Source organism: Schistocerca piceifrons, chromosome 3 (assembly GCF_021461385.2).
Source record: "Schistocerca piceifrons isolate TAMUIC-IGC-003096 chromosome 3, iqSchPice1.1, whole genome shotgun sequence".
Taxonomy (NCBI): Eukaryota; Metazoa; Arthropoda; class Insecta; order Orthoptera; family Acrididae; genus Schistocerca; species Schistocerca piceifrons.
In genome coordinates this window covers 556,318,283-556,341,677 of record NC_060140.1, presented here as the reverse complement: position 1 = coordinate 556,341,677, position 23,395 = coordinate 556,318,283, and the positions used below count along the sequence as shown (strand labels likewise).

Here is a 23,395-nt window from a genome sequence, read left to right as displayed (position 1 = left end):
GTGTGGAAGCAGTATTATCTCTGCTTCTGCGCAATTCCAGAGGTACGCCAAGTAGCAACTGCAGAACAATTGTAGAGTTATCGACAGGTCGAGAGAGTCGCTGTATATAAAAATCGATTTTTTGCTCTCTGAATCGTCAAAACACGTCAAGGTAAATAAAGACCTACCCTAAACTGTTTTTAATTTGCTTTGAGTGACATTCATAAATTAATTACCGCTTTTCTTGACGCCGGTACATTTGCGATAGTACGTTCGTTGCAGCTATTAGAAGGAAAATTACGATTAAAATTGCGTAAAACAAGTTTTTCATCTGGGTGGAAAGCGGGGAAATTTCATAATTTTTATGTTGTCTGGAGTTTAAAGTGCGGCTGAAAGATTTCGTTTCCATCGCCAGTACATTCCTGCTGCCCTGATTCCTCTATCGATATTCTCGTCGTACACATGATGACATATAGAATAGCATCGAAAATTAGGTCAATATGATGCGAAAACGGGAATGAACGTAGTTTTGGATACGTAAAAAACAGTTATCTTAGAGAAGTTAAGTACCTTTGGATTCCAAACAGGGACAGACTGCCACAGACGAATATAAGAACCGAAAAAATAAAGGTAGACAGAGACAAATTAAGACACAATCGATCCAGATATAAGGAGGGAATTGAATCATTCATTGAATGGGATAACATGAGGCGAAATATGGCGAAACAGGCTGAACTATGGGGAAAGGAAGAAAAGAAACGGAAGCTCTGGTGGTGGAACAAGGAATGTGACGAAGCGGTAGAGACTCGCAGGAAAGCGTGGAGAGACGAGCAGCAAGAAGAACCCGGAAAAATGGAAAGTTTTCGTAGCAGCAAGAAAAGAAGCAGCCCGAACAATAAGATGGACCAGAAGACAGAAGATGAAGCAGGAACTGGACGAGATTGAGACCAACTTCACGAAGAACAACAGCAAACACGTTTTCGGGAAATTCCAAGAGAGTCTGATTGGATACTACGGCAGAGAACCGTTTATAAGAGATAAGAAAGGGGAGCTGGCTGTTGGTGCGAAAGAGAACTGTAGGGTTTTTGCAGAGTACTTTCACGGCCTGCTGACCTGGGGACTGATACAGAAGAGCGAGAGCCACGCCCTTCAAAGCTGAATTAATATTTATTGTGCTTTTGTAAGGCCTGCCCGCTGACAGTATCCTCTTTTTTCTTCCAGTTTCACAAGTAATGTGGAATCTCAGTTTAGCAATAAGGAAATATGAAGAACGCGGTTCCCAGCCGAAATAACGTCAGTTGTGACAGTAATAGTTACGAAGAAAAATATCCACCAAGACTTAAAAAAAAACACTGCAACATCTTTCAGTAACAAAGAAAAGGCAGTGAAATATTGGTTAAACGAAGGAGGGATAAAACGCTTGAAGTTAAGTAGTGTGCAAAGGCGTTTTCGTTTCGGAAAATTGGAGCGTTAACTACACAAATGGAAGAATGAATTACATGAAGTAAGAAATATGCGCCAAACGGAAACCCTAAACCATCTGACTGAAAAACTGTTCGTAAGATTTAGAACTGCTCGTGAGAGAATGTGCACCATTACCGATGGAGAGCTGCGAAATGGGGCCCTCCGAATCGCATCTGACATGAACATTGCTAATTTTCAGGATTCATCGACCTGGCTATGCAGGTTCAAGAACCGTACAGAACAGGGAGTCGGAAAATTACCAAGTTTACGTCATGTAAACGTGTACGGCAGCTGCCAGTGATAAACATTGCTATACAGGGTGGTCCATTGATAGGGTCAAATACTTCACGAAATAAGCATCAAACGAAAAAACTACAGAGAACGAAACTCGTCTAGCTTGAAGGGGGACACCAGATGGCACTATGGTTGGCCCGTTAAGATGGCGGTGCCATAGGTCAAACGGATATCAACTGCGTTTTTTTTAAATAGGAACCCCTATTTTTTAATTACATATTCGTGTAGTACGTAAAGAATTATGAATGTTTTAGTTGGACCACTTTTTTCGCTTTGTGATAGATGGCGCTGTAATAGTCACAAACGTATAAGTACGTGGGAGCACGTAACATTCCGCCAGTACGGACGGTATTTGCTTCTTGATACATTACCCGTGTTATAATGGACCATTTACGATTTGCGGAAAAGGTCGATATCGTGTTGATGCATGGCTATTGCGATCAAAAAGCCCAACGGACATGTGCTATGTATGCTGCTCGGTATCCTGGACTACATCATCCAAGTGTCCGGACCGTTCGCCGAATAGTTACGTTAATTAAGGAAGCAGGAAGTGTTCAGCCACATGTGAAACGTCAACCACGACCTGCAACAAATGATGGTGCCCAAGTAGGTGTTTTAGCTGCTGTCGCGGCTAATCCGCACATCAGTAGCAGACAAATTGCGCGAGAATCGGGAATCTCAAAAACGTCGGTGTTGAAATGCTACATCAACATCGATTGCACCCGTACCATATTTCTATGCACCAGGAATTGCATGGCGACGACTTTGAACGTCGTGTACGGTTCTGCCACTGGGCACAAGAGAAATTATGGGACGATGACAGATTTTTTGCACGCGTTCTATTTAGCGACGAAGCGTCATTCACCAACAGTGGTAACGTAAATCGGCATAATATGCACTACTGGGCAACGGAAAAGCCACGATGACTGCGACAAGTGGAACATCAGCGACCTTGGCGGATTAATGTACGGTGCGGCATTATGGGAGGAAGGATAATTGGCCCCCATTTTATCGATGGCAATCTAAATGGTGCAAAGTATGCTGATTTCCTACGTAATGTTCTACCGATTTTACTACAAGATGTTTCACTGCATGACAGAATGGCGATGCACTTCCAACATGATGGATGTCCGGCACATAGAACGACTGCGGTCGAAGCGGTATTGAATAGCATATTTCATGACAGGTGGATTGGTCGTCGAAGCACCATACCATGGCCCGCACGTTCACCTGATCTGACGTCCCCGGATTTCTTTCTGTGAGGAAAGTTGAAGGATATTTGCTATCGTGATCCACCGACAACGCCTGACAACACGCGTCAGCGCATTGTCAATGCATGTGCGAACATTACGGAAGGCGAACTACTCGCTGTTGAGAGGAATGTCGTTACACGTACTGCCAAATGCATTGAGGTTGACGGACATCATTTTGAACATTTATTGCATTAATGTGGTATTTACAGGTAATCACGCTGTAACAGCATGCGTTCTCAGAAATGATAAGTTCACAAAGGTATATGTATCAAATTGGAACAACCGAAATAAAATGTTCAAACGTACCTACGATCTGCATTTTAATTTAAAAAACCTACCTGTTACCAGCTGTTCTTCTAAAATTGTGAGCCATATGTTTGTGACTATTACAGCGCCATCCGCCACAAAGTGAAAAAAGTGGTCCAACTAAAACATTCATATTTCTTTACGTACTACACGAATATGTAATAAAAATGGGGGTTCCTATTTTAAAAAAACGCAGTTTTTGACCTATGGCAGCGCCATCTAGCGGGCCAACCATAGAGCCTTCTGGTTTCCCCCTTCAAGCTAGACAAGTTTCGTTCTTTGTAGTTTTTTCGTTTGACGCTTATTTCGTGAGATGTTTGGCCCGGTCACGATCAATGGACCACCCTGTATAGAAATTCATAGCTGACGTGTAGACTAAACTTGCTGTTATCTCCGCAACTGCTGTTCATAACGCTGATCAGTCAGGTTTCGTGAAAGAACTGCGCGCACATAGCACTTTATCATTTCGGGGTGAAAAGAAGACGGAGTCGGTTGCCCAATCAATTAATGCAATGACACATTCAGGTACAATAATGCCAGTGATAAGTATGAGTCGTTTACTGTTTCCGCCGCCATATATCTGTCTTAAAGAACAGCAATGCAAATTAGGCAAAAAAAAATTAAAAATGGACTGTTTAGTTGCAAAAATCTTGTAACCGACGTACCTAAATCTGGAAAAATGGGAAAGAATAATTTTCAACATTTAGCTCGAAACTTATTCCTACGAGCTGCAAAAACTAATTCATTGCTTTTGTTGGATTCATGGTCAGGACATAACGACGCCTCTGTTTTTATGGGAGGACGACGAAAAATCTGTAGCTGTAATGTGGATTCCACCTGGAACTACTAGTGCGATTCAACCTCTGGATAAAGAATTTTTTCGCTAGTGGAAAGCATTTTTCAGTACAATATCAGACAACATAATTTCCGATACCCCTCTCTCATTTCAGGTTTATCAGCGGAACAGTATTCTTAAGTTCCATTCATTTGTGCATTACCATTGCCCGGTAGCCTCTTGCAGGTGTTTCCACTGGACGCAACTGGAGCTGCTTATGTGTCCCTAACATTCCCGTTACCTAATTGGGAAATTGAGACCTGCAGTTTAACGTGGAATACTAACCACATGTCTTTAGTGCCCACTCCGACATCTGTGAGATGTGAATGCTCGGTTAAAAATCATAGTGAAAAAGTTTTCGTCTGAACGGGATTTGAACCCACACTCTCTGGATCACGAAGCGCGCGCTTTGCCACTAGACCATTTTTGTTTTACGAAAACAAAAAAAAAAAAAAAACAAAAAAAAAACATTAGACCTTACACGCGTGTCACCTCTTGAGATGATGCTCGATGTCGGTAATTAGTGTTCTGTTTATAAAAAATGGTTCAAATGGCTCTGAGCACAATGGGACTACACATCTGAGGTCATCAGTCCCCCAGACTTAGAACTATTTAAACCCAACTAACCTAAAGACAGCACACACATCCATGCCCGAGGCAGGATTCGAACCTACGACCGTAGCAGCAGCGCGGTTCCGGACTAAAGCGCCTAGAACCGCTCGGCCACAACGGCCGGCTTCTGTTCATAAATTTCCCGCAAAGGTAATTAGAAGCCAGGGGAAAATGGCAGTTGACATAGAAGGAAAATTTTGGACCAGTGCTAAGGAGAGATGGAGAGGCAATTCCGTGTAAAGTGCACGATCTCCAAGCCTGTCACGCTTTCAAACAAATTGAGACACTTAAATTTCCTCCTTCCCTGCGCGATTCTGCATACTGTGTCAAGAACAGTGGGCTCGCCATGCAAAATAATCCTCACAGAATAGCAAAGGTTTGCACTGTGGCTCTAACAAGATAAGAGTTGTATCCTGTATGCCGAATATTACCTCCAAAAACGAAAACCTAGTGACACAGCGTTCATAGGCAATGTTCACTACCTCGTGTTCTCTTCCGTTACCACTAGTATAAGCGTTTCTACACATATACAAGCGAATGGTAGTGAAGTTTCTGCAAATGCTCACTCGCACTTCTTCCCTTCCATTCACTCCATTGTATACCAGGCTTCAGGTGCTTAAAATTGGTGTCTGTGAAGCCCGGATAACTCCGCTACGCGGCGCTGCGTGAGTGATTCGCCGAGTCTCGTGCTAGGCGGGCAAGGCTGTACAAACCGCTGTTCTAAGTTGTTCTTCGCGCGGCAGAAATGTGTCAATTCAACATTTTTTACAAAATACTTACAGTGCCTCTTAATAGCTAAAATTTTGGCAGTGCATTTCTGTCATTGTCTTCTTCCCGTGTAAAAAATTTCAGGGTAGGTTTCGATGTGTCTTATTGGACCATGTAAGTCATTCCCATAATCATGACAAATGAGCGCTGGAGGCAGATGCAGGAATCCAGGGCAAGGTCGTAGTGGAATAGATTTGCGAACATGTCGTTCCGACCTGTTATGAAGAGTCGAGTGCACCATGTTTATGACTGTGAGGGTTGTCTCTACACCGTAGTATTGTGTTTATTGTGATATGGATGAACGACATGGATCCAAGAGGGGAGGGGTGGCTATCATCGGGGTTGTAACCCGCGCCACCCCCATACCTCTCCCTGCAAGAACATTTTACTGAAACGTTTATATTTTACATAAATCAATCATCGGGGTTGTAACCTACGCCACCCCCATACCTCTCCCCGCAAGAACGTTTTACTGAAACGTTTATATTTTACATAAATCAATTTCCAAATTTCCAAAACTCTCAGCTAACATTCGGAAAACAAAGTATGTATATATAGCCCGCCCGACTGGCCGTGCGGTCTCATCCACTGCTTCCCGAGCGGGAATCCCAGCACGAATCCACCTGGCGTATTAGTGTCGAGGTCCGGTGTGCCAGCCAGCCTGTGGATGGTTTTTAAGGCGGTTTTCCATCTGCCTCGGCGAATGCGGGCTGGTTCCCTTTATTCCGCCTCAGTTACACTATGTCGGCGATTGCTGTGCAAATATTGTCTCCACGTACATGTACACCATAATTACTCTATTACGCAAACATTGGGGCTACACTCGTCTGCAATGTGACGTTCCTGAGGGGGGGGGGGGGGGGGGGGGTTTCCACTGGGGGCCGAACGACACAATAACCCTGGGTTCGGTGTGGGGCGGCGGTGGGGTGAGTGGACTGCTGTAGCCTGTTGTGGGATTGTGCACCACTGAGGGCTACAGCTGGGACGAAGCCTCTCTGTCGTTTCTAGGTCCCCAGTTCAATATTCAGATCCTAGGCTTATGTAATACACTAAAAGTAATGGTGACAACAAATGGGAGAATCAGGAAGTAATTAACTTAGACTCCTCCAGAACCTAACCTGAGATCTGCACCTATGGACGACCGAGCCTAACATCCCCATCCAACGGACTGATAACCATCAACAGTGTCACAAGCATGCCCACTCCATTAGACACTGTACAGGTTCGGAATTTAAGCCACGACGTTGGCGTGAAGGATGGTGATCAGTAAATGTATACCATCACCTCTCCTCACCTTGCCAGCCAAATACTATTGTTGAGAATTTCTTCCAACAACTAGAATTCGAACCTGCTACATCTGTGTCAAGTGCCGTTAGCTATCTCAGTTAGTGAGGCGTATATACATATCCGCCTAACCTGCACTACTTCACTGTCCGCCACTATCCCTGCCCCAGCCACTAACATCATGCACTGGTGCTGCCGCTCACAGTGTGGTTTCAATTGCCTGAGACTGCAGGCGTGTGTGAGTTGCATTTGCGCGTGCGCGCGCGCGCGCGCCTGTGTGTGTGTGTGTGAGTGTGGGCGCGCGCGCGCGCATGCGCGCTCGTGTATGTGTGTTGTTGACGAAGGCCTATATGGCCAAAATAATGAATGAATTAAAAAAATAGAAATGTGGATAGGCTACTACGAATAGCATAGTGAACGCATTATTGTAGCCAATAGAAACTTGAAGCCCATGCCTTCCACAGTAGTATAATTTATATGCCAACTACTTCCGCAGATGATAGAGAGATTGAAAAAATGTTTGACATGATAAAAGAAACTGTTCAGATAGTTAAGGGAGACGAAAATTTAATAGTTATGAGGGACTGGAATTCGGTAGTAGGAAAAGGAAGAGGAGGAAAAGTAGTAGGTGAATACAGGCTGGGGGAAGGAATGAAGCCGCCTGGTAGAATTTTGCACAGAGCACAACTTAATCATAGCTAACACTTCGTTTAAGAATCTTGAAAGAATGTTGTATACATGGAAGACACCTGGAGACACTGGAAGGAAGGATTCAAATAGATTATGTAATGGTAAGTCAGAGATATAGGAACCAGGTTTTAAATTGTAAGACATTTCCAGGGGCAGATGTGGACTCTGACCACAATTTCTTGATTATGAACATTAGAACTGAAGAAACTGCAAAAAGGTAGGAACTTAAGAAAATGGGACCTGGCTAAACTGAGAGAACGAGAGGTTGTAGGGAGTTTCAGAGAGAGCATTGAGGAACGACTGACAAGAACAGGGGAAAGAAATACAATAGAAGAAGAATGGGTAGCTTTGAGAGATGAAATAGTGAAGGCAGCAGAGGACCAAGTAGGTAAAAAGATAATGGCTAGTAGAAATCCTTCGGTAACAAAAGAGATATTGAATTTACTTGATGAAAGGAGAAAATATAAAAATTCAGAAAATGAAGCAGGCAAAAATAAATACAAACGTTTTAAAAATAAGATCAAAAGGAAGTGCAAAATGGCTCAGCAGGAATGTCTAGAGGACAAATCCAAGAATAGAAGAAGAATGGGTAGCTTTGAGAGATGAAATAGTGAAGGTAGCAGAGGACCAAGTAGGTAAAAAGATAATGGCTAGTAGAAATCCTTCGGTAACAAAAGAGATATTGAATATACTTGATGAAAGGAGAAAATATAAAAATTCAGAAAATGAAGCAGGCAAAAATAAATACAAACGTCTTAAAAACAAGATCAAAAGGAAGTGCAAAATGGCTCAGCAGGAATGTCTAGAGGACAAATCCAAGAATGTAGAAGCATATGTCACTAGGGTTAACATAGATACTCCCTACACTAGGGGTGAGATAGACTCTGCCTACAGGAAAGTTAAAGAGACCTTTGGAAAAAAAGAGAACCACCTGAATGAATTAGAGATAAGATAGGTACTCCTACAGGAAAATTAAAGAGACTTTTGACAAAAAAAAAAAAAAAAAAAAAAACCTACATGCATAGCAAGAGCCCAGTTGGAAAACCAATCCTGAGCAAAGAAGGGACAGTAAAAAGGTGGAAGGAGTATGTAGAGGGTCTATACAAGGGCGATGCACTTGAGGGCAATACTGACATGGAAGAGGACGTAGATGAAGATAAAATGGGAGATATGATACTGCGTGAAAAATTTGACAGAGCACTGAAAGACCTAAGTCGAAACAAGGCCCTGGGAGCAGACAACGTTCCATTAGAACTACTGATAGCCTTGGGTGAGCCAGCCATGACAAAACTTCTCCATTTGGTGAGCAAGATGTATGAGACAGGCAAAATGCCCTCAGACTTCAAGAAGAATATAATAATTCCTATCTCAAAGAAAGCAGGTGGTGAAAGGCGTGAAAATTACCGAACTCTCAGTTTAATAAGTCACGTTCGCAGAATACTAACGCGAATTCTTTACAGACAAGTGGAAAAACTGGTAGAAGCCGACCTCGGGGAAGATCAGTTAGGATTCTGTACGCGAGGCAATACTGGCCCTAAGACTTTTCTTAGAAGATAGGTTAAGAAAAGGCAAACATACGTTTCTAGCATTTGTAGACTTAGATAAAGCTTTCGACAATCTTGACTGGAATATTCTCTTTCCAATTCTGAAGGTGGCAGGGATAAAATACAGGGAGTAAAAGGCTATTTACAATTTGTATAGAAAGCAAAGGGCAGTTGTAAGAGTCGAGGGGTATGAAAGGAAAGCTGTGATTTTGGCAAGCAGTAAAGGAAAGAAAAGAAAAGTTTGGAGTAGGAATTAAAATCCATAGGGAAGAAATAAAAACTTTGGGGTTTGCCGACGACACCGTAATTATGTCAGGACATAGAAGAGCAGCTGAACGGAATGGACAGTGTCTTGAAAGGAGGATATAAGACGAACATCAACAAAAGCAAAACGAAGACAATGGAATGTAGTCGAATTAATTCAGGTGATTCTCAGGAATTAGATCAGGAAATTAGACACTTAAAGTAGTAGATGAGTTTTGCTATCTGGGAAGCAAAATAACTGATGATGGTCGAAGTAGAGGGGAGATAAAATGTAAACTGGTAATGGCAAGGAAAGCGTTCCTGAAGAAGAGAAATTTGTTAACATCGAGTATAGATTTCAGTATCAGAGTCCTTTCTGAAAGTATTAGCATGGAGAGTAGCTATGTATGGAAGTGAAACATGGACGATAAATAGTTTAGACAAGAAGAGAATAGAAGTTTTATAAACGCTGTGCTACAGAAGAATGCTGAAAGATTAGATGGGCAGATTAGATGAGGATGTACTTAACAGAATTGGGGAGAAGAGGAATTTGTGGCACAACTCGACTAGAAGAAGGGATCGATTGGTAGGACACTTTATGAGGCACCAAGGGATCACCAATATAGTATTGGACGGAAGAATGGAGGGTAATAATCGTAAAGGGAGACCGAGAGATGAATATACTAAGCAGATTCTGCAGGCTGTAGGTTGCAGTAGTACTCGGAGACTGAAACTACTGCAATACATAGCCACAAAACAATGCACACTTGTGCCAGTTGAGGTGGTGCAATGATTTTATTCATTTTCACAAGTCAGTATAGGTGAATCCTGGTGTCGTTTCTCCAACAAGGCCACGATCCATTTTCTGCTCCACTGATGTTCTATTGAGCTAGAGCTATGTCTGTAATGTCCGCGACGTCGACTGGAGGACAAACCACAACCTTCCTTTCATCGTCCTCCTCCTTTCTACCCTTTTCTCAGTAGAACGTGTCAGGTATTTATCTTTCCCTTATGGATGACTGTTATGAGAGCGTGTGTTTGCAATATTGTGTTCTGGTTGAATTAGAAGTCACGTCTTGATGGGTATGGGTAATGTTAGGGTGTCGGCATCACATGCGATTGTCTCCTAAAAACACGAGCTTCTAATTGAAAGGTTATTAAATTGAAATGGTTACCGATGTGTCCTTGACGATTCGTGGAAATGGCACTGCTATTCTGACAATAACCGCGTCGCGCCCGAGTGGTGGGAGCCGACGCGCCACTGAGCCCACTGCAGCTGCAGGAACCCACGTTGCAGTATGCAGGTAAGCAATCAGTGCGTAGCAAAACCACGGCACAGTTCAGCAGAATACTGAATTTTTTCTTCACAGCTTGCGCTTTGTAATTCATTAAGAATTTGTCAAGTTTTTAAGTTTTTGCAAGTCTTCCTGTATTCGTAAATTCCTTAGCATCATCAGCTTACACAATAGAGCAGTGGTTCCTAACATGGATGTAATTACCCCGTAGTGTTTCGAAACTGTATAAATTTAAAGTATTATTACTATTATCACTACTTTATAAGACTGTAATACTGACTACATTAATTACCAGCAATCACTTTTTTCCGCAAATACAACCAATAATGACTGACACAATGTGGTGCAGGTTACAGTTTGTGAAACGACTGCATGAACCTATTCCTCACATAGTCCAACCACCACATGTATAATTTGTGCGTTCTAGTGTTCATCTATGATAGTAAAATTGAGACATACTGGCCAGATAGAATATCAAAATTTAAAAAAAAAAAACATTTTTTCAAAAAATGTTCATTTTGTAGCCCACATCTTTCTGAAGAGTTTGATATACAAAACATATATGTTCGAGGATATGTAAGACGTTATTTGGTCTTAGGTGTGCCATAGTGCAGTGCCACACCTCTTCACACAGCATTCTTCTATCGCACGTCACTGTTTCCCATTCTGTGGAATTCAAACGTGTATATTTTGCAATGGAAGCCATCAAACCTATATTCGGGACAGCGGGAATTACAAATGTCCTGTGGTATCTCTCCTGTTCCCCGTCAGCTGGTTTGACATCCTAACCCCCTTTAAAAAAAAAAACTCGCCATTGATACTGGGTGGGATTATTTGTGACCGGGAGAATAAGAAGCCTTATTAACTAATAACTTTCTCTTTTGTGTGTTATTAAATTAAATATAGTAAACACGAAAGTAGTAAAGATAAGAGACAAGAAAAACAGTACACATTTCTTCAATCCTTTGATCCCAGCTTTCTTCCTCTCTAATCTTGTTACAGCTTTACACGGCGTGCTTCCCTTTCTGCGAAAGAATCTATTACCTCATCAAAGTTCGTCAAAAGTTTTGCTACATGAAAAATCAAGATGTCGTTATCTAATACTGAAAAGCTGTTAATTCGACCACCCAAGACTTGATTACGTCTATCTTGTCACTGTCTGCTAGATACAACGAAATAGGCCTCACTAATATTGCAGCTATTGTAACACACGCCAAATACGCGAGACTGTTTTGGCACAATTGGTCATTTTTATCTACCTCATTTACATAAATAACTCGACAGAATACAATTCACGAAGACCAATACCAAATGCCTATTAGGCCTACTACAAGAAACATGTTTTATGTTAGGAAATAGTTTCACATTTCATTTATATGCTCCTGTTTCTCAAGCATGAGATTGAAAAGTAGTGGTAGTGAGAAATTTTTATATAAATTTGAAGTAGTCATATACTTGTACATAATTTACGTGATGTTCTCTTTTCTTCTCCTTCCTCGTTCTAACAAACAATCTTGTTATCACTAATTCTGTAACTATTCCTGCCATTGTCAAAATTTAAATTTCAGTAATCCTGCCAGAACCACCGATTCAGTTATCCCGCGTTTATTCTCCGGTTAGGCGTTATTGTGTATTCGTACAATGCGTTTTCCGCACTATTACGAGAACAGAACTAAAGCCGCTGCTTAAGGTGGCTGTACAACTGGCCCTAATTAGTATAGCATTCTGGCAAAAGATTTCTGTCAAAATTTCAGTTTTTTGGATACAGTGAGAAGATAATATGTAATCCTTGCAAACTGTCATTCCTGTTAGTCGTTTATTTCCACACTGGTAGTATGAATCTAGGAGTTCCGCTAAAAATTACAACAAAGCTTATCACTGGAACACGCAATCAGCCGCATAAACAAACAGCGACTGGCATTCACGCATTCCGATTTATTCGACTCAGCTCGTATACCTCCGTCCCCTTTTGATTTTGGAAAGGTTTTTTTGTTTTATTTCTGGATGCGACGAGGATTCCCCTGACAGAGACGTCACGTACACTATGCTCGCATTCAAAAATCAACTTATGATTCGTTCAGAAATCAACTTCGAATGTGTTGAAAAACCAACAGGGATGCGTTTCAAAATCATATGACATGAACAATCGAATGACCAACGAGCGATGAATGCTAGGCGCTTCGTGAAACAAGGTTTCCTTCTTCAAGAATATGAATGTGGCGCCCCTGAAACTGCCGCCAAGGGCAGATACCCCGGTTTGCCCCCCCCCCCTCCCCACACACCCAGATTCAGGTCTGATACCACCTAATATCATATCGGACCTCTTTTTTCCGCTGTAGTGCAGCCAGCAACTCAACGTAGCATGGACTCAACCAGTCGTTGAAGTACCCTGCGGACATATTGAGTCACGCCGCTGCTATAACTGTTCATAATTGCCAAAGTGTTACCGGTACAAAACTTTGTGCACGAACTAACCTCTCGATTATGTCCCATAAATCATCGATGGGATTCAGTCGGTCAATCAGGGTTGCCAAATCCTTCACTCGAATCGCCCATAATGTTCTTCAAACCTATTGCGAACAGTTGTGGCCCAGTGACATGGCGCGTTGTCACCCATACATATTCTATCGCTGTTTGGTAACATAAGCCCACGAATGGCTACAATCGTCTCCAAGTAGCGTAACATAACCTTTTCCAGTGAATGATCTGTTCAGTTGCGTTAAAGGCCCCAGGTCATTTCATGTATACACAGTCCACAACATTATGGAGAGGCTAACGGAACAACAACATAAAAAATTGAAGAAAGACGTATTTTTCCGCTTACGATTGTAAAGGTTTTTGTTCTGCTTTTACAATTTCGGCGATACTCCATTATGAAGTCTAAATATCCGATGCCGTCTCATGTTGCAGGTACAAGGTGATTCCGTGATGATGTTACAAACCTCCAGGGACGAGGGAGAAGGGTAAATGTATCAATCTGAGGGTAGAGACTCTGGTCCGGGAACTATATAATCGAAAGTTATAAGCGTCAATCGTTCTGATACCTCTCACAGTGGAATATATATACCAGAACTATTGTTGCTAAAATTGTAGGTAGGCAACTCAGAAACGGTAGTTGGGCCAAAAAGAGAGCGTTTGTTCAATCTTCTATACCGTCAAACACTTATTCCTATTGCAAGCTCTTTGGTTTCCATGTTTTTAGAAGTTGTGGTATGGACTAAACCAAGAAAAAAAGTCCAGTAAATATGTGACGAAAATGCATATCTTAAGAGCTAATGGCACATGCTCAGCAGAAGAGGCGTGTTTCGCAGAAGCGAAGATGAACGAGTGTTCAGCCGCGCGGGATTAGCAGAGCGGTCTCAGGCGCTGCAGTCATGGACTGTGCGGCTGGTCCCGGCGGAGGTTCGAGTCCTCCCTCGGGCATGGGTGTGTGTGTGTTTGTCCTTAGGATGATTTAGATTAAGTAGTGTGTAAGCTTCGGGACTGATGACCTTAGCAGTTACGTCCCATAAGATTTCACACGAGTGTTCATAGATTTAAGATATGTATTTTAGAGCCCATGTCTATAGGCTTTTTTTCTTGTTCTTGTCCATACTACTATCTCTGAAAGTTGCCTGTCTACAATATCAGCAACAACAGTACCAGTATATGTATTCCACTTTCCTAGATATCAGAACGATTTTTCGCTTCTAATTTTCGACTAGATCGTTTCGGAACCGCGGTCCCTTACCTCACAATGATACATTTACCATTCTCCATCATCCCTGAAAGTTTGTAACATCATCACGGAATCGCTATGTATTTGTGACAAGACATGGCTTCGAATGTTTACATTTCACAATGGGGTTACGCTGGAATTCCAATAGTAGAACAAAAACTTTTGAAGCAGTAAGCTAAAAATTGCATCCTTTAGACAGTTCTCAATGTTGTTGATCCGTCAGTCTCAACTGCTAGTAATTTTGTGTCACTGGTTGCGATGTTATGTCTGTGTACGATTTGCAGTTGCACACAAGCATAACTTCAAAATCATCAATATAACAATGTATTATTCATTCCTTTATATTTTGTGTACATATTGAATTACTCAAGGTTAAATGGATTTTCTAGCAGCTGACTGAACAAATAGTTTTTGTGTTGTTAGTCCGAAACGTCTACTTTAAGGCACCCAATGTTGCCTTTACCACATCTGTCTCGATCATCCAAAGCAGTGAGTGATTGCAGTATTTATTAAGTCGACGGACAGATGGTGTTCTTGCAGCACAGGCGTAAGTCCTGTCGACAACTAGGTAATTTGAGATAGAGCACAAACTGGGGTTGGGGAAAAGATTTGGAGGGAGGACGGCAGTGTACTTTTCGAAATGAACAGTCCTAGCATTGTATTTGGCAATTCGAATAAACCAAGAAAAAGCTAGATATCGATTGGCTAGATGGCTACAGTTTGTAGCACTACATTAGGAAAGTGGAACTCATTTCCTCCAAGTTTCAGTCAATGTATGTGAGGAGCTACTTCCCCCATCAGATTCTCACAACGTCCTCCAATACCGGCCAAGTGTGCTGACTGTACTCGCCCAGCGCCCTCTTCTGGGTGTCGTGGCATAGTGGTAAGGCACTGTGATATCCAACTTTTCGGCAAGAACATTTGCGTAGGAGAGATCTCCCAATGATAAGGACTTTCCGAGTGTTGTTTACAGAGAATAGGTGACTACTGAAAAACAGTGTTATGTACCTACGAGATGCTATCCAAAATTTTCGGGACTGGTGCTGCCACCTGTTGAAAACCTTATCTTTAGACTAATGGTCACCATCACCCTCGAACTAGTTCCCATCCGCATGTACACACAGCGCTTCTGCCACTGGTCAAACGTTTCCGCAAGTCCTGTTCTTTGAGGGTGTTTATCACCGCCAGCGATGCTTCTAGAATCCTCTCCGGAGTGTCGAACCGACGGCCTTTCAGCTTGAGTTTCAGTTTTGGGAATAGCGCGACGTTGCAAGGCGCCAAATCTGGCAAGTATGGTGGGTAGCGTACAACCGCCATGTTGTTTTTTCCAAAAAGGTCCTGGTGAGCAAGGACATGTGACAGGGCGCGATGTCGTGATGCAGAAGCGAGTTCGCTTGGCGCCAAAGTTCGGGTCGTTGTCGCCACACGTTTTCACGGAGCCGTCGCAAAACGTCAGAGTACTATGCGGAATGGGTGGGACGAATTCTTTGTGCACAATTCCCTTGGTATCAAAGAAATCTATGATCATGCTCTTCACTTTGCTCTTCACCTGTCTCGCTTTTTTGGATCTTGGAGAGCCTGGGCTCTTCCACTGGGACGATTGTTGCTTTGTCTCTGGGTCACAACCGTAAATCCAGCTCTCGTCGCCAGTGATAACCCATGATATGAAAGTTGGATCATCAGATGCGGTCTGACGAAGGTCCGTGCACACTTCTCATTGCTGTGCCTTCTGACCGGCAGTCAAGATCCTTGGCACAAATTTTGCGGCGACACAATGCATGCCCAATTCATCAGTCAACATTCGTTGGCATGTCCCATAAACAATGGGACGTCGATCCGCACAATCCAGTTGTTGAAATTTGGCAACAACGTCTGGCGTTGTGCGGTTAACGGACCTTCAAGTGTGAGCATCATCTTCGACGTCTGTACGGCCGGCCATGAACCGAGCATGCCACTCAAACACACACGTATGTCTCATGATCTGTCCCCCAAACACTTGTTGAATCATTGCAAGGGTCTCCGTAGCACTTTTCCCGAGATTCGCACAGAATTTGATACTCACGCGCTGTTCTGTTCGTGGATACATCGTAAAATCGCCACATACCAAACACGGTGTATTACAGGCATCACTGTGAACACGCAACAAGTCCTCCCAGCTGAACGCCACTCCGCACACTGACCCATTAGATATGAAGCTCTCACCACCTAGCGGTGCAAAGATCTACTACTCCTACTTTCCAGGTGGCAGGACCAGTTCCGAAAATTTTGGATTCCACCTCTTATGTCTCTTTGAAGGGTAGTGCAGCATTCAATAAAAGTAATAATGCGTAACTGATTCCCTGAAATACCCTCGCAATTGCTTGTAAAGTAGTGCATTATAGTACTGAACAGAAAACAGTCTTCCAATTCGCTTCGAACATCACCTAAACACATCCGTACCTCGTTTTCAAGGAACTCTGTGGAGGAAAACTCATCTTAGAACCAAACTGATCGACTGCGAGATGGACTGTACACAGCTGTCAATGCAATTACTCTCCATCACTGCCAAATGTGTTGCCATCAGCAGCACTCAGGTGCGGATTCTGATGAACACAGGAGGGTGGGGGAAGGGTCATCAGCCCTTCCTCTTCCAAACAAAAATAGTAAATGCATTTATATTTTCATACAGGTCAGTTTCCGAATTTTTCAGCTAATTTTCGAAAAATAAAATAGCTCAAAAATGAAGAGAATCGAAATTCGTAAGAAATCCCTGCCTTGTTTAACACAAGATACTTTTCAGTTCCTCACCCACATGGATGGGCTTGTGTCCTGATCATCTGCAGAGAACATTACAGCCAGGTTAAGGTGCCTACCGACAGTCTGACCGTACCTGGTGCCAACAACAAATCCGAGTAAGGCCTGTGTTACACAATTTTTTTTTTACAAAGATCTTAGATCAAAGCCCTGTGGTCAAATTCTTTACAATGTACTAGGGAAGCTTTTATCAAACATATCTTTGATCAAAGTTCGCCATTGTATGCTTGACACGCTTCTAACCTACAAAATGACATCGAAGTTTACTTGCCATGTGACTACCACCAAGTAGATAATGTCTAAGTATGGAGGATACGAAGTTCTTCACAACACCAAGCACATTGATTACCACGACCGGTTCGACTCTCGTAAAGAAATAGCTGTAGCCATTAGCTGCCTTCTAAAAGGGTTCACCGTAGATGAGGAAAAAACTGAATAGACTTCAGACTCAGTACTTCTTAAACGAATTACGTACTGCTTCACATGTTTCTGGAACAACACATGGAATGGTATGTACACTGTGAAATGCCATTACTATGTTTTAAGCTCAAATAACTTTCGCCTGTTGCTAAAAGTCGTAAGTAATCATGAAATGATCGTTATCACAAATCGCATTTCTTAAGTGAGTACCTTGTTTGCAAGTATGAGGAGCTGCTTTCATAACGGCAAACAAATATTTGTTCGTCCATTCTCAAATAATTTCCGTAGCTCTTTATGTCCTCGCACATAGCTCACGTAGCAAATTCTGATGGACACTTCGAGCTTTTATTCTCGCTATCCAAGTTCTCACCCACAATCGTTTCCCTTTTTCTTTCATTTCAAACAAGGCTCTCGCCGTCAACATTACATTAAATCGTCTTCGATTCCATAGGGAATCGTTGTGTAAATCGACCGTAGACTATGATAAGTAAGGATAGGAACACAGCAATCAACTGTAGTCCCATTGATCTTCTGCTGTTCTTGCATATCCAGATTTCAGATAACCTGCCGTCTTCAGTGCTAAGGTACAAGGAAATTACATATCAGCATTGATTTACACTAATTAAAACACCACATTGTCCAGTGGCAATGATCCAGTCTGGTCAACGTGCCATTTGAGCGAGTTATCAAACAAGCTCGCAGCAGCATATGTCTCCACATGACTTTACTAGTCTGTAGGCAAAAGGAAACTTAGGTTGTTGTTTACAACAAGTACAGCAGCCTCAATTTGCATCATGTACTGTAAATAACGTCCTCTATAATACAAAATAAGTAATCTATTTTCAGTGCAATATAGCAGTTTAAAACCATTTTCTAATAAATAAAATCAGTGAGTATGTCACTTTTATATACATCAATAAATGCCGCCTTACAATGTGTTTGTTCATATACTAGCGGTGAAGCGATCCTCCGCATCTTATACAGAAGTTCATTAACACGCTGTTACAAATGTCCCATAGAGAACTGTTACATTCCATTATAAATAAAAATTAAAAATAAGCTTTATGCTTATGCTGATTTTATTTCTGACCACCATTCAAATCTCCGAAACCAGAATGAGAATCCTTTTTTAAATTTTTTCTGTAAACTATCTTCTTAAGCTCCCACTTTTCCCATTTGAAAAGAATTTCGAAAAATATTTTTAAAATACCAAAATGTAAAAGAACCTGTAGTTAGCAATGAAATGGAAGATATAAGTAACAAACAACATTTTCTTGCCATACTATGCCACCTTTTAGGACAAAAATACCATCGGCTTTCAAATAACAAAACACACAGTTTTTCTTTTCAACTGCAAACAACCTTTGACATGTTTTGGCTAATGTAGTTGAAAAAAAGAAACGTGCACTAAGAATCAGATGTGGTCCAGACTGTGGCGCCTGTTACGTGGGACAGACAGCTTGAGACTTGGGTTCGGGGTTGGGTGAGGATGTAGCCCTGGATAGGCGGGATATGTAGATAAGAGATCCAACTTCGCTGCCCACCTGTCTGAGAGTGGATACACCTTCCCCTCTCTGAGGTCAGTCGTCAGGTTGTTGCCTAAAGCTGAGAAGGTCAGGCAGATTCATGGACATTCTGGAAGAGACGGAGATATACTGCCATCTAAGGTCATCTCGCGTTCGCCTTTTCAATAAACTGGTGTTGGTAAAGAGCAGCCGGTTATGGGAGCTCTTCGACTGTCTACTGCTATGGGGCACGAGAGGTCACGATCGAGGAGAAAAATTATTTGGAAATTTTGATCTGCCTTTAACATGACAACACTAGGCACGGTGGAATCTGACAACGTAACTTGTTATTATCAAAAAATGGACGCTCCAGGTAGGAATATCAACAATGTGGGGAAAGACAGATTGCTACTTACCGTAAAGAGGACACGTCAAGTTGCAGATGGCCGGAGCCTTCACCAGTGTAAAGACTCTCTCTCTCTCTCTCTCTCTCTCTCTCTCTCTCTCACACACACACACACACACACACACACACACACACACACACACAAGTGGGCACACCTCACGCACACATAACCGCCAACTCCAGCATCTCGGGCCGGAATTATTATCAGTGGGTCGTTTTTTCTTCCATTTTGTTGGTACTATCCAACGCTACATCTGTTTTACCATGAAACAAGTAAAACACTGTTCCACTGTTAGCCTTAGGGGCTAGGTAAAAGGTAATATGTTATATCGTTCTTTGGGCAGTAGGAGCTAAACCGTACGTTGCGTATGAATTTACGTCAGTAGAGAAAGTTTGTATGTTTTATTAAATGTAACTGGTTAAATTAACCTTTTCGTCTTGATGTTCAAAATTTTTCTATGAAGTTAATAGATCTTCATAAAAACGATTTGTATAAACTTTTATATTTCTTTTATTTTAATTATTTAGTGGATCACTTAACCACTATGATACGAGCGGCTACGCTAGTTTTTAGCTTTTGGCGAATTTTAAATTCATACGTAACTGTATTTTATCAAGATGATGTTACAATTCCGTATGAAGCCATTAATTATATTTTGTATAAGATCTGATGGATCGGTTCACCATTAATGTATTAAGTCGGCATTTCTCAATAGATTTTCAAGTGATATGCAAATATACTTGCTGATTTTATTTATTAAAAAAGGGGTTTTAAACTACCATATTGGACTGAAACTGGGTTAGTTATTTTGTATCATATAGGGTGTCCACAAAGTCTGGATACATAGACAATTCTAATAAATTCTAATAAATATTCTATATTCTTTAAATATTAATAAATTTAAATAAATAATAAAATAAATTCTAAAAATCCTAATACATTTTGTTTCTTTCAGATTGAATGATGGTTCTGACTAAAGAAGAACGCATTGAGTTGGTGCTCTTAAGTGGAACAGAAGGCGGAAGGATGGTCGTATCTCAAAATTGCGGAAGAATTTAACCTTCGATACCCTCATCATCAACCTATTTGTTTTAATGCAGGCGGGAAATAATTACCATGGACAGTGTGTTGGACAAACCCTGTTTCCAACGACCAAAGACTTCAGACGAAACGAAAGAGGCTGTCTTGGCCAAGGTTTATGCTAGCCAAAGAAATCGCTTCGTCGGAGATCCACAGAGTTTGGTGTTCCAAGATCAACCATCCACAAAATACTGCAGAGGAGAGGTTTCATCCATACAAGTTACTGATATTGCATCACTCACATGAAGATGAGCCCAACAGATACATGTAGATGTGTGAATTGTTTGCAGCTAAAATCTTCGATACTGATCTCAAGGCTGTCCACATTGGATGAGTCCATCCAAACGCTAAAAGGTGATTGTGTGGCGTGGTTTGTGGAAAGGTCATGCTAGGACGAACATGTAACGAATGAGACTTATCTGAAAATGCTGAGAGACAAATTTATGCCTCAGATTGGGTGTTTGGGTGAGGGACTTCCCGTCTGGTTTCAGCAGTATGGGGCCCCTGCTCATTTTGCTGCAGCTGTTAGAGATTGGTTGCGTGACAATTTTCCTCCTTGGATTGGGAAAAGAGGTCATATGGAGCGGTTCCCTCGTTCACCAGACCCTTCTCTTCTTGATTTGTTTGTTTGGAGTAGGCGGGAAGAGAAAGTTTACTCGATGAAGATTACAGATTTAAACCATCTGACAGAACGCATTACCAGTCTGTGTGCTAAAATCGACAGCAATTCAAACCTATCCTATTGAGTTCACCTCAATCTTGGAAAGTGCATCAAATTACGCACTAAAAAGCACGGATGTCATGTTGATAATATTATTTACTAACACCAAAATTACTAAAATGTGCTTTATTATTATTTATTAGAGTTCCCTATGTACCCAGACTTTATGGCACCCTGTAGAGGGCGTTACTTACACTACATGACGCAAACTGAGACTGCTGTAAGTGTAAACAACAACCTCAGTTTATTTCTGCTTCTAGAGTAACAAAGTAATATGGTGACGTATACTGCTGCGAGTTCGTTGTATTGTAACTCACTCAATTAGTATGTCGACTCTAATCAGATCTGATTCTATAATTTACTTGTATTTTAGCACTGAAGATGACAATTCATAGCTGAAATCTGGATATGCAAGGACAATGAAAACCCGATGAGACTGTGACTGATTGCAGTGTTCCTGTTCTTCCTTATTACATTAAATGCTGCTGCAAGTACGATTAACTGTTAGCATTCATTCTCGAACAACCATAACGAGAAATTTGACGATGCCCATCGTGCACACATTGGTGTCATCGTTGGCGCCAATGACGGCTAATATTTGTGGGGCACTGCCTACACATTCGCACTAACGTTCGGCTGAATTCGTTCAGAACCAACATAAAAGTGTCTGACACACAGATCGCTGCCGGTGCATTTGCGGTTTGCGTTTGAATAATTATCTTTTTTTTCGCTGGAAAACACTGAAAGGAAAACATATAAAAGACAATGGTGGGCTTTAACGCTCCATACATTCCGAAATCAGTACATTTTAAATAAAGTGTACATCATCAGTTGCAATAATTAAAATTCCATCAACTTGTCTAGTGATTTTATTTGTAAATACTGTTGCAAGTATGAAGGATGTCAATTATTATGCCATTGATGTATGAACCCTCAGGACAATTTGAAGACATTTGTCGTACAGTCAAGCAAGGTAATTTTTAACCAGTCAGAGTATTTTTGTACCATCCACTACTTTTGTTTAAAATGGCTGCTGTTCCACCTGCTTGCATTATTTTGTACTAAAAGTAAAAGTTTTACCTCTGGGATTTTTAATTCGTGTTTCAATTGTCTTTCCATATTCCTGCAAGTTCTTAAGACTTGTGATTATTCTTTAATTGCGTTTGATGTGTAGAGAGCTCCTGAGTGGTGACGTAAATTGAACATTGCCACGTCGATACATATATCCTGATATTTCAAAGTAAACCTGTAACACCGAATTAAGACTGTTTATTTTACTTCTGACACCAGCTTTCATTTTGGCGTGGTCTGAAGTCACCCAAAGCATTAGGTACATTTAAGTTTTACTCTAATAGAGCATAATTAGAATACGTTTTCACTTTGCCAAGCACTCAGTAAATACAGATCTAAAGTGTTACAATGTCTGAGGTCATGTGTGGTTTATTTTGTGTCGAGTGCTTTCAGAAAGTTGAAAAACGTGGTACAAAGTTGCCCCAGTTCGCTGTTTACCAACAACAGATATTGATATGGTTGTACAAATGATTGAACTCAAAATAAAAGACGATAAGTTGACATTAAAGATTCTTTTTTTTTTAAAAAAAAATTCGCCTATGATGTAATCCTTACAATACATCCTTTTACTGGAGGTATTGCCCTGCATCCGTAGTGGCATTGCAATTTTCATGGTTCCTCGTATCAGGATTCCATAAGGTATTTCTTGTTGTCAAAATTCAAAATATTCAAGAACTTGCATGTTATTCCAGTGTTCTTGGGAAATTGTGATTTCAAAAACCACAATGTACGAGCAACAAACAAACTGAACAAGCGACAAATAAACTCGGGTATCGATATGACAACAGCAAAATAAATAAATAAATAAATAAAAATAAAAAATAAAAAATAACGTTGCCGCCAATGTGTGGTTGACGTTTGTTTGGATATAGGCCTCCAACGCCCTTTGATATTTGGTCGAAAAACCGACAAGCAGTAGAATCATGCCAACGTTGGCCCCAATGTTGGTCCCAATTTCATTTCATCGATTCGCCCACTGAACGAACACTGTTGGCGCCAAAGTTGTCCCCAATTTATGGACCTGTCCGTAGGAGTCCAGTGAAGTAGTCTGGTCAAAGACGTTTGGCAAATCTTTGACAGCTTTGATCGAAGAACTTCCGACAGTCTAATATG

At 41.4% G+C, this 23,395-nt stretch overlaps 1 protein-coding gene across 1 annotated transcript in view; it reads right to left on the bottom strand.

Moving 5' to 3' along the window:
* LOC124787614 (protein phosphatase PP2A 55 kDa regulatory subunit) overlaps positions 1-23,395 on the bottom strand; it is an 84,309-nt gene that overhangs the window by 44,611 nt on the left and 16,303 nt on the right. The window lies entirely within an intron of this gene.